At 34.0% G+C, this 13402-nt stretch overlaps 1 long non-coding RNA gene across 2 annotated transcripts in view; it reads right to left on the reverse strand.

Moving 5' to 3' along the window:
• LOC147827862 (uncharacterized) overlaps window positions 1-13402 on the reverse strand; it is a 348252-nt gene that overhangs the window by 72884 nt on the left and 261966 nt on the right. The window lies entirely within an intron of this gene.

Consider the following 13402-nt stretch of genomic DNA (forward strand, 5'->3'; position numbering starts at 1 on the left):
AAACATGGAAAATTTTGAGTTAAAACTAAAATCTTGATCATCTAGCGTACTTTGTTCCAAAAACACCTAATGAAAAGGAAAACAAAAAAGAGAAAAAGGACAGTAAAAATGAAAGAAAGGAAGGAGGGAGGGAAGGAGAGAGGGAGAAAGAGAGAGAGAGAGAAGGGAGAAACTTATGGATACATCTGAGAAAATAGTTGAATAAATGTAGCTGAAAATGAGACTGCATCTGGAGTCCACACAATGTGACCCAAAACAGTGTCCCTTTCTGTGGTCTGCACTCTTTTTCTTCACTTTTGTTCCTTTCAAGGCCATGGGCTCCATGGTCACTGGTTATGCCTAGTGGACAATAAGAGAAAATCTGCTTCTCCAACAATGCAACTAAAATGAAATTAAGTTCATTTGTCCTTGGTATACATGACTGCCTTGAAACCCATCCATGTGGCAGGAATTTGTGAACCAGCTCATTTGCTTAAGCTAATCAAATCTTATTCTATATCAAGTGTAACTTGTTACTTTCCAAATCTTAAAATATAGGATACTATTCAAAGGCAAAATTTAATAAGCGATATTTTCTAACAAGAAACAAATGTCTACAAAGGTGATGAATTAAATTTACACTGGAAGCCACAAAAAGTTTTTCAGTTAGAAAAAAAGCAATGCTAGATTTAATAGTGTAACTGGCATTAATGTGGAACAATTAGTATAGAGGGAATTTGTAAATTAAAATCAATACAATTTGATGATGAGAAAGAAATGATAAGAAATCATATAAAATGGAAAACTGTTCTTAATTTTCTAGCTTCCTTGAAAAAATAGATGTTTCTAACATGCATTAAGATAAAATATACAGGAAAATGGGCAGACTGTGGGACTCCTAAAGTTGACTATTTTACATTCTGTAGGAAACAGCTTTTATGTAGACAGAACTTTGAAAAATATTTGAGGAGTTGTTAATCACTCTTGAGATCTGCTTAATGGGATACTATCTCCCAACAAAGCATTTAAAATAACACTGAATTACAGTACATTGCAAACACAGTGTCTAACCCTGTTTTCCCTTTTTTGTTGTTTTTTGGAGAATTCACCAAAACAAAAGATACCACACATCTCGAACAGCCTTTTAGAAAATTAGAAGCTAAAACTTAAGTAAGGTTACTGAGTAACTTCAGTGCTACTTCTGTTAAACACAGGAAGCAGAGGTATCTTTCACACCTTATCTAGAGTTACAGAAGCTAGGAGAGTGTAACAGTTAGCTTTGCCACATAACAAATCACCCAAAAACTTAGCACTTTATATGACAACAAAATATTTAGTTCGCAATTCTCTCAATGTACAATGTGAGCAATTTCAGCTCCTCAGGGTCTGTGAAGTAGATTTTACCAAGGTTAGTAAAGGTCATCTTCCAAATAAAATCAAGTCCCTAGATTTTCCTTAACACTATCAATAACCAACAGACTAGACCAAGTTTACACACACAAGATCACATAGTTCCTCCAGGTGGTATTGTTCCAAGAGAAGGAAGAAGATGAGACCCAATGAGTAAATTCTTTTCAATTCTCGACTTAATATCATATTTACAAATGTTTCATTGTTCCAGTTAAGCCATAAGGCCAAGGCTAGAGTTAGTGAGAAAGGGCAATATTGAAAGACATAGAAAGAAGAATGCACGAACAAATTGGAGCTGTTACAACAATTAATTCACTACAGTGACCAACAACTTGACTCACACCAAGTATTAATCACAAGAGAGTTTCTTACTTTTTATTTTGTTTGTTTTCTGAAGTATTAGGCATTGAACAAAGAAACATTACACCACTAACCTATATCCCTAGATTAGACAAGTTCTCACCAAGTTGCACAGGCTGGGCTTGAACATGTGATCCATTTGTCTCAGCCTTCTAAGTTGCTGGAATATGGCCATTTATCACCATACTCAATCAGTTTCTGACTCTTAAGCTTGAAGAAATATTATTTTTACATAAAATTTTCATAAATACTTAGAATGGCCAAAATTAGTAATATATTTCGTATCCTTTCCAGCAGGCCATTACTCTAAGGTTCATGTTCTTGAAAATTAAGTTTCCACCATTAACATCACAGCATTAGCCCTTACTGACACAATTATTCAGAACTATATTGCCAGTAAATTTAACCTTTTAACTGAAAAATGTACCATAGAAATTCTAAGTAGTGTCAATTACTTTAATATCTTAATATCATCATTGCTGTTCACATTAATCTGCACTAACCAATTTCAATCAATTCTCAACAATGAAGTTCTAACCAAAAGCTCAGGATATTCTGTTCAATTGGAAATCTGGTATGGTAAAACTCCTGATAATAAAAACTGATAAAAATTATGTAAGTTTGGGTATGTTAATATCTACCTCAATAAAATTAAGAAAGCACTAGGTTAAAAAATCAATATATACCACCTTTGAGAGAAATAAGGGCCAGATTTACCACCTGAAGTAACAACAACAAAAACAGCAACAGCAACAAAATATATTTAACTAAATTATATTTAGCTAAAATGAAGAGTTTTCTTATATCAGAAAATAGCCAGGGCAGGAGAGTGATCCTTGATAGAAATGAACCTATTACTTCCCACTTATTGATTGGAGAGTTTCTAGGTTGCAATGCAAGAAGGAAAATGCAAATAGAGCTTTACATCTATCTAATTTAAAGAGATAGAATAGGGATTTTAGGAAGTACAAGGTGACTAGAATTCATAGGTCAAAGTATTAGTGAGGAGACAGATGAAAAGAAAAGACAGAAATAGATGAGAGGGGAGAGGAAGAGGGAGAGGGAGAGAGAAAGAGGAGAGAGAGAGAGAGAGAGAGAGAATGATAGAAGGTGGAATAGTCCTGGATGCCAACCCAAAGCTTATAGTCATTTGTGTTCCCATCAGCTAGAGTGGAAAAGCCTGGTAATATATACTAGGAATTAAATAGGGCAATCAGAAGGGTATTGGCTCAGTACTAGGCAAAAATAGGCCTGGGTTAAAGGCTGCTTTAGTCCTGCCTAACAAGGCATAAGAACAAGTCATTAAAAAGAAAACTAACCTTTTTCTAGGTAATGTAACTCCATTCCCTGAACAAAGATAAAGAATATTTATGGTAAGGCAAAAATATTTAGTACCAAAAAAGGTAAAATTACAGTGTCTTCGTTCCAGTTAAAAAATTAATAGGGATGAAAAGAAGCAAGAAAATATAAGCATCAATAAGGAGGGAAAATATCAATGGTAATAGGTTCATAAATTACATAGGTGATAAAATTAGCTGACAAAAACAATAAAACAATTGCGATAACTAAAATCCATACTCCAAAGAAAATAAAAGGAAGCCTGAGTTCAGAAGGCTTTCTCATAGAAATTAATTTTAAAATTTACATGGAAAAGAAAACAGTCTAGGATAGCTAAAATGACTTTCAATAGAAAAAAAAACCTATGTTGAAGGATTATACTACAGTAATAAGACAGTATCATATTGTTTTAACCATAGTCAAACAGAAATGAATAGAATTGAAATACACCTGCATATATATTGTTAATTAATCTTTGACAAAGGTTTGCAAAGACAAATAGGTAAAAGTTAGTATTTTTAATAACTGACAATAAAAAATACATAGGTAAAATAAATATTGACCCATATTTCATATGATATGTAAAAATAAAGAGAAGTGAATCATGTTCTTAAACCTAGCAATATAACTATAGGGAGAAAGGATATATGAGAGTCTTCATCTTAGAAAGAATCCTTTAACCAATTTCCCCTTTGACACTAGAATACTTGCCAGTGGTACTTACAGCTAAAATATTCACCCCATGATAACTTGTAATTTCTAGCCCTAAATTTACCTCCCAACATATGACATAGAGTACCTTGTATTTATAATAATTTTTTTGTCTTTCTAGTATATCTATGGTTTTTAGAAACAAAACACATCATTCTACATAATATTTTATTTTTAGTAGTGGTATTTCCATTTATGAGCTACTGTACAGTGGATCCTCAAGTTATGACCGCTGACATACAAACAATTTGGGTTATGACCAGAATTTTAGTTTTAACTTATGAACAAATTCATGAGTTCGTACTTGAATGTTGGCCGGTTGTGCTTCCAGGTGGTCTCAGATACAAATTTAGCCCTTAAAGAGTTCTGGAAGGAACATTACAAAATCCTTTCTTGCGTGGGGTTAATTGAGAAATCCTGGGCCAATGTCTCTCTAAGGACACTGAGATCTGCCTGTGTACAGGAGAGAGACTTTGAAAGCTGTGTAGAGAAGCCTGAGCCTTCAATTGACCAACTTGAGTTAAAACCAGCCCTCGCGAATGAATTGAGTTCATAAATCAAGAGTCCATGTAATTCTTGATCACTGAAAATTAAATTAATGCTGGGAAGAAGCTGCACTTTATTTTCTCTAACTGGGAAATAGGTTAATAAGGCGAAAAAATTCACAAACTACAAAAAAATTTTAACAAATTCAAGTACATCAAAATAAAAAATTTGCATTTCAAAAATTCTGTCATAAAAAATGAAGAAGTAGGGCCGGGGATTGAGCTCAGTGGTTGCGCCACCTGCCCCGCAAGTGCAAGGACCCGAGTTTGATCCCTGGTACAAAAGAAAAAAGAAAAAACACGAAAAATGAAGAAGCAACTTAAAAATTGTGAAAAATAGTTTCAAAACATATACCTAACAAAAGACTTCTATTACAATTATAACAAACACCTACCATTAGATAGTAATAAAACTTGAAGATTCTTCAGCAAAGAAGATGTATGGAAGGCAAATAATCACATGAAAGTTACTAGAGATGAGTTCCAGGCCAACATGAACTACAGAGCGAGACCCTGTCTCCAAAAAATCACAAAAACCCCCAAACAATAAAATTGGGTGGTATAAGCCACTAAAAAACTTAATTTTGTTAATTGATAGGATTTTTCTACTACCTTTGTTTTAAATTTTTGGTGTGCATACTCTGTATCTGATGCCATATTTTATATTAAAATATATACTTTCAGAGACTCGTGAATATGTGTTTTTGACAAAGTTGATTCGTTTTCACACAACTTGTACATTACTGCATTACATTTCTCAAATCATGACAAGATAACCTGTTTATATCCCAACATTGTATACTATATCTTGCTCATAATTTTGCCTATTTTTCTTTCATATTAGAGCCAGTATTATAATTTACATAAATTTATGTTTTCTTACCATAAAAAAGAATGTTACTTGAGAAATGTAAATTAAAGCCACTGAAAGATACTAAAACATATAAAAAAGAAAGACAAACAGAAAAAAGTTGATCAAACCATATCACATGTTGGTAAGGATGCAGAATAACTAGAATTCTCACATATTGGTGAGAAACACTATGGAAACACTATATTTCCACTTGTGGAAACACTATGGAAAATTTCTTAGAAAGTTAATTATGTCTACTTTATGATCTAGCCATTCCATTGCCAGGTATTTACCCCAAATAAATAAAATGAAAGCACCACATAAAGATTTGTACCTTAATTTTTTACTAGTATAGAAAAAAATATGTGACAACAATCTAAATGCCTAGCATCAGGTGAATGGTTGATGAAAGTAAGAAATATTCATTTAATTAAACATCACTCTGTGTTATAAAGGAATAGGATAGTAATACCTATAGTAACAAGGATGTACTCAAAAGCATATTCTAGGTTTAAAAAGCAGACCAGAAAAAAATACACATAATATGGATTTGAATTTATTAAAAATATCAGAAAACAGAATGTAGGCAGGCGGGGAAAGAAGAAATGGCTTCATAAGGACACAGGAAATGCTGGATTTGATTAATATATTCTTTATCTTGAGTGTAGTAATGATTTCACATTTATACAAATTGCATACCTCATAAAATTTAAATTTATCCAGTTTATTATACATTCCTTATAGTTCAAAAAAGCCACAGGAGAAAAAAAAAATCTATTGAATAGCTCTATTTTGAATCCAATAGTTTATTTGAATTAGGTATGTTACTTGTCATCTCTGAGTTTTAGTTCCTCCATTTATCAAAAAGGAAGTTTGGATTAAAGGACTACTAAAGTACTTTCAAGTTTAAAAGTTTAATTCTTTTATCTTGTATATCTCTTATTTTAGGCACAGTAGATTATATATTTGTTGCCTTGCCTGTGCCACCTTCCTTCATGACAATTCTTTGTAGAGAAGATTTATTCACTACTGTATGAAAGTTTGATAAGCTGTAGTATTTGCTTTAATTAATGGAATGTGATTAGAAGTAAAACACCCAGAAGCTTTAAGAGGATGGTTTTGTCCTACCCTTTTCCCTCTTCCATGGTATCAACAAGTCCAAGACAGACACAGAGACTGAAGAAGATGTACTCAAAACTGCGTATCTGTAAGGGACACCAATGTTAGCTAAAACAGAATCTGTTTCTAAAACTGTCTAAGATTTGAGGGGCTGTATTAATCAATTTACTCATTGCTGGGAGAAATACTTGGCACTCACAACTTAAAGGAGGAAAAGTTTACTTTGGCTCATTTTCAGTTTATGGTCCATAAGCTCCAAAGAAGAAACAGCATGACAGAAGGGGATTGGACAGGAAAAGCCATTCACATCATGGAAACCAGGAAGTAGAGAGAGAAGAGAGGAACCATAGAGGGAGATAAACCCCACTGGGTCACACCCCCTGTGGTCTATCTCTTCCCACGAGGCCCCACCTTCCTACATCACATTTAGCTATACCACTCCTGTGATTCAATTCCCTTTTAGGACTTCAGCTATGAGTGCAGGAGACTGGGGGACATCCAGATATAAACCATACTATGGGCCTTTTGTGACCGTGGTACAATTTAGTTCAATGTGACTGACACAGACATTTTTTATTTAAAAATGAGATGATTCTATGATATATCAGTTAACATATGCTGTATGGGCTTCAGTTTCCCTTATCAGGAAAAGTGCCAACAGGCTGGAAAGACGGTGATACAGGTTAAATGAATGTGAAAATATTTGGTAAAACTGTCACCTGTGTAACACTGATATAAGTATATTATGCAGCAAACTTGGAGCCTTAAGCAAAAACTTGAAAATCATAATACATTAAGAATGAATTAGGGCCAGGGATTTAGCTCAGTGTTGCTGCCACCTGCCTTGCAAGCACAAGGTCCTGAGTTTGATCACCATTACCAAAAAAAAAAAAAAAAAAAAAAAAAGGATGACTATGGACTATTTTCTTCTATCTGACTGTATGCTCGCTGGTGGCAGTTCCTACAAATTGTTCATTTCATACGAAAACAATGCATCAGGAAAAAAAAAAAACTTGTTTTCAAGTACTATTTAAAGGGAATATAGAAAATTCAGAAAGCCCAGGTTTATTACAGGATTATAAAGATGGAACTGAGTCTTATTTCTAAGCAGTAAACTAAATGATAAAGTGGAGAACACCTCTAAGCAACAAAGGGTGATTGACTTTCAGCTTCTCAGACAGACCAAACCAACAATGGAGCTGTAAAGCCTTTTTCTTTTTGTATTTTTTTCAGAACTATCATCTCTTTATTGACATACTTTTATTTCAAAGATAAAAACTTGAAATGGATCCTGTTCTCTGAGACCACAACCATAATCCTTGTGCCTAACAGAGGTACTAGGGTGTCTAATACACACTTAGTAGAGAATTACTCACTGGCTGACTCCCTTCACAAGAGGGCACATTACTATATATTCCCAAGTGAAAAGCCTCCTCCACAGTGTGTGCCTGGCTTCTTGTACTTCGGCAGCTATTCTTCTATTAAGTGTCTCTAATAATATTACAATCAATAGGCTCCTAAGTGGATTCTTCAGAATACTTATTTTGTGAAATGCTAGTATGTTAAGTAACAACACATTTCTGGTGAAATTTGTTTAGAAAGCACTTATTTAAACACAGGAGGTTTTTTTTAGTGTGATACTTCTCATGGATTTTAAAATGTCAATGAAACTTCAAGGGGGGATATAATATGAAATACTTGCCAAATTTATTGCAACACAGAGTATAGTTTTTGGAGAGCATCCAGATTTCATACTCTATTGAAAATATATAGCACTTAATAGTGCATCAGAACTATCCTGATACCATTGGAAACAATAAATATATATTAATATCTTTGGTTTAGACTAAATTTACTTCTTTTCTCCTATGCACATGTGGCTCAGTCATGGGACTAAGACAGGGTAGAAGAAATGAAAAATGATAACTATCCTATCGTATCCTATCCTATCCATTTTATTTTATTGTGGTCCTGGAGTGGAACCCAGGACCTTTGCACTGTGCTACATCTTCAGTCAATCTTTTTTTTTTCTTGAATTTTGAGACAAGGTCTATTTAAGTTGCTGAATTGCCGATGTTGGGCTGCGCAATCTTACTGCCCCAGCCTTTCAGAATGCTGGGATTACACATATCTGCTGCCAAAACCAGCTGCTTCCAGTCTTTTCTGTATATATTTTTACATCATGAAGATTCAAATAATCAATACATCCTTTGTTCCTTCATTGTGCCATGTTAATAGCTCAATTACAGCACTCTTTCCAGCAGAGAAACTGCCTTTTGTTGTCCCCAGTGCAGCAATATGTGGCAGTGGTTCAGTGGGAAAGAAGCCAGTCATATCTAGATGCTGGCCCAGTGCCTGGCAAACGAACTGAAAGCTATATATGAGCAGGTTGCCATAAAAAAAAAGAGTTCTGAATGAAACATTGAAAGATTGCTCATCTTTCTTTTCCTTCCTTCCTGTTCTTCATTGTTATTTGTCAAGCACCTTCAAATTATGTTACAGCCTATTGTTCATTTATTATTACTCTCAACTCCCACATCTCAATCTTCTCCAGATAAAATCTATCCTTTCAAGTCTTCCTGCCTCTGCTCTGGCTGCTACTTGGTCACAAATGCCCCATACCGCTGAATATAAAACCCTGCTTGTTGTTTAAGGTCCAGTTCAATGTTCGCTTGCCTTTGATTTCCTACTTTTGGGTAAACTTTTTCTTGGCATTACCCACAGGGATTTATTTACCTACTTTTTAAAATTAAGCACATTGTTCAATAGAGTATACACTTGTATACACAGTGTACATTTGTACCTCTTAATTCTGATGATGACCTGTGCAAGTATGGGTGGAATAATTTGTTCATTTCTGGTTTTTCCTGCACACACCCTTCTTATTTAGAATATGTTCCAGAAGATACTGATTTATAAGAAACTTTCAATAAAAATATAACCCACACTTCTATATTAAATGACTCTTTGTCAAACATACAGCAATACACAGACCAGTCCTCTATTACTGCCCCAGAAACAATATTTGCAACAAATTTGTTAATAATCAACATATAATTTTTAGTATTTAATAGAAAAGATTTATATGACATATTCCGCAACACCTTGAAGAAGTGTCTATTGTGCGTATCTCTTCCATTAAGCCTCTGTAAACATGCTACCTTTGAGGAATCCTCATGGTTCCCTCTCACAGCCAACCACACTGGCCCATGTCTTTTCTTCTCCTAGATCTTCGTCCTATGGCTTAAACTCTTTTGTTTCCTGTTTACGCAGGACAAGTTATCCTTCTATCTTTTAAGACAATGTAGCCTCAAAAAAATGTGTAGATACAGAAATTACTCTCTGCAATTCCTTTTCTTCCATTCGGTGTTAAACTTCTGCTACCATTATTCTACCAAAGCTACTCTCTTCAAGGGCCCAAATAACTTTTAAACGAGTAGTTTCTAGTCAATTTTCAGAGAAATATTTGACTTTAATCAATCCCTTCTCTTTAAACTTGTTCACTCAGCTTCCCAAGGTGCCTATTTTTTGTGGTTTTCCTCCTTCACAGCTCTTTGCTTCCACCGTCTTCTTTGGTAGTTTTACATTTACTCCCTTATTTATAATGTTGCAGCCCCCAGGAATCCATCCTTGGATATTTTCTATTTAGTATATGTACTGCCAAGTGAGCACAAGGATATTTTCAATTTATATTTTTTTCATTAATGACCTCATCCAGGCACACAGGCTACATGTCCTATGTATGCTAATTATTTTTGAATTTATATCTCCACCCAAGCTTTTCTTCAAAATCCAAGCTTCCTATCCAAACTCCAATTCAACATTTTCCCTTGACTAGTAAATAGGACTCTGCATCCAATACCCTGGCTCACTCTACATCATGATCCACTCACAGCCTTCCTACCTCAACTGTTCACATTTCCATTCTTCTACATCATAGGCCACAAACTGTACAGACTTTATAAAAGTCATTTAGGTAATTGTTTTTGTTGTTTTTGTTGTATTTCATAAATGAGGACATGTTTAGGAGGCAAGACAGTTTTCATACTAAACTCTTTATTTTGATGCTAATCACTCAATGACATTTTCTCCTTCTGGCTGAGGTTTTCCACATTTGGTCTTTGTCTTCTTTTTGGCTTAATTAATTGGATCAGCTTCCCTTTCCCATCTGCCCTGCATTACTACTGATTTTCAGAGTAATTTCACAAAAGTGGAACAAGTTTTGGCTTTCGTTGTTGTAGCAGACAAAAAACAGAAAACTTTGTGGCAGGAGATACAGCTCAGAAGAGACCGTATCATGAGCATGCACAAGGGCTTCGAAAGACCTCCAGACTGCTCTTTACCTTGCACAGCTTTGGTCTGTCACAGTACAATGAAGTCACCACATTTGAGCAAATCTACATCTTAAGATCAACTCTCACATACTCTATGTATTGTCCATATTAGTATTTACCTTTCTTCAGTTTAGTTCATTTATAACAATGTTTCTCATCTTTCAACACTGAGTATCTTCCAGGAACTATGATTCCAGTTTTGCAGATGAAAGATCTTATTCATTCCACACAGCTATTTCCTTAAGTAAATATTGTATTTATTTTGTTCGTATAAAAAGAGTCAAAGGAGAATAATTTCCCCATAGTCCTACTGTAAATAAAAAACAGAACCTAGATTTGATCAAGTCATGTCAGACTCCTAAGTCAATTCTTTTAAGGACTAAATTGATTTGTCTTTTTGTCTTCCCTCCCCCCATATATATTCTTTATGGATTGCTGTTGTTTGGAAAAATGTCTTCCAATGGCCTGTATCAATGGCTTGCTCCCAAATCTGTGGTACTATTGGCAGGAAGTGCAACATTTAAGAGGTAGAGCCTAAGAGGCGGAAGGAAGTGAGATCATGGAGGATGTGCCCTGCTCTCTTTCTTACTCTTTTTCCTTTCTTACTGTGTAGATTTTTTTGTCCACTAACAGTCTCACAAAAATGTACTGCTTCAAAACAGGCTCCAAAGCCATGGAGCCAACCAATCATAGACTGGAACCTCCAAAATTGTGAGCAAAAATACACCTTTATCCCTTTTAAGTTAATTATCTCATGTATTTGTTATAGTGACCAAAAGCTAACACAGGTATCTATGCAGCAATTGCTTCAGACTATGGACAGACACAAGGGTTCAATGATCAACTATTTTTAGTAAGTGTGAAATCATGTGAATAATAAAAGTTAAAAAATTGTATATGCAGAAATAAATTCTATCAGAGAATTATCTGAAAGAATTATCCTAAGTGTGGAAATTAGCTCACTTATTTAAGATGAATTTTTTGAAAATTACATTTATCTTTTAATTGACATGTAAAAATATAAAAACTATACATATTTATGAAGTACCATGCTATGTTTGTCAAAGTAACGTGTGATGTATAATATGACAAATGTGTAAGTCAGATTAAACATAGTTATCCCTGCAAACACTTTTTATGGTGAAAATAATCAAAATCTTTTTTCTATCTTTTTGACATATATTTTCTGCAGTCACTCTACTGTGCAATAGTACATTAGAACTCATTACTTCTATCAAAGTTTATGCCCATTGATCAACCTTTCTCCATCTCTCCCTCCCTCTAATGCTCTTCTCCTTCTAGTAATCACCATTCCACATTCAATTTCTAAAAACATCCATTATCTTTATATTGCACATATGAATGATACCATGTGCTTCTTGTCCTTCTGTGGCTGGCTGATTTCACTTAATACAATAATATCCACTTCTATCATTTTTTGGCAAATGATAAGTTTTTATTTTTATGATTAGCTAGGTTCTGTTGCAGATATGTAACATATTTACTTTATCCATTCATTAGTTGCCAGACTCTTAGGTTATTTCCATTTCTTTACTGTTGTGAATAGTGCTACAATAAACGTGGTAACTCTAACATACTCATTTCATTTGTTTTGGCTACATACCAGTAGTGGGACTGTTAGATCATATGGTAGTTCTAGTTTTAATATTTTGAGGAAATAATATACTGTTTTCCATAAGGAGTTTACTTATTTACATTCCCACTGACAGTGCAAATGCTTACAGGTTTCCCTTTTCTCCACATTCTCATCAGCACTTATCTTCAGTTATTTTTCTAATAATGATTCTTACAAGGGTGAAGTGATAGCATGTGGTTTTGATTTACAGTTCCCTCAAGATTAGTAATGTTGTGAATTTTTCATATACACCTTCACCATTCCCATGTCTTCATTCAATAAATGTCTATATAGAGCTATTTATCTTTTTGTTCTTTCTTTTTTTGGAGGGAAGCATTCTGGGATTAAACTCCAATGGTCTTCACACTGAGTTACATCCTTAGCACTTGCTGTTTTTATTTTGAGGCAGACTATGCTCGGTCATTCAGATTATACTCAAATGTTTGATCCTTATACCCTAGCTTCCAAGGGTACTAAGATTATAGGGGTGCACCCACCATGCCTGAGTTACCCATTTATAAATTGGGTTATTTGTTTTATAGTTATTGAATTTTTTGAAGTTTCTCATATATCCTGAACAGTAGTCCTTTACTCTGGCATCACACTGACACTGTAATTTTATTAAAGGAAATAAGATGTGTAGATCAGACAAATATCCATTCCCCTTACACTAATGTAAAAGAAAATAATAAAATATTGTGACTCCACTATTGACAACTTAGTCATATTGTTTTTATTAGTATATATCAACAACAAGAATATGAAGTTCTTAACAGAGTGCTTCTCCTAAATTACGAGCCTCTTGGTGACAAGATCTGTGTCTGATTTATGTTTTTCTCCAGGAATTGACACAACAGCTGGATGTTAAAAATATTTAACAAATTCCTTTATTTGAATAAAACACATTATATTCATAGGAGTAAAATATGTTTTACTTTGATATAGAAATAAATTTAAATATAAGTACAAAATGCTGGAGATTTTTAAAATTGAATTTCTATTTTAAACATATTTCATGAGCCTGATATTAAAAGAAAACACAATGATTGCAAAATCAGAGAGATATGTGATAAAAACCCATTACTGATTAAAATTTATGTAATTCTGGATAAGATAT

This window comes from Heterocephalus glaber, unplaced genomic scaffold (genome assembly GCF_053883595.1).
Source record: "Heterocephalus glaber isolate CG9 unplaced genomic scaffold, H.glaber_assembly_v1.0 deba00001429, whole genome shotgun sequence".
In the NCBI taxonomy this organism is placed as follows: domain Eukaryota; kingdom Metazoa; phylum Chordata; class Mammalia; order Rodentia; family Bathyergidae; genus Heterocephalus; species Heterocephalus glaber.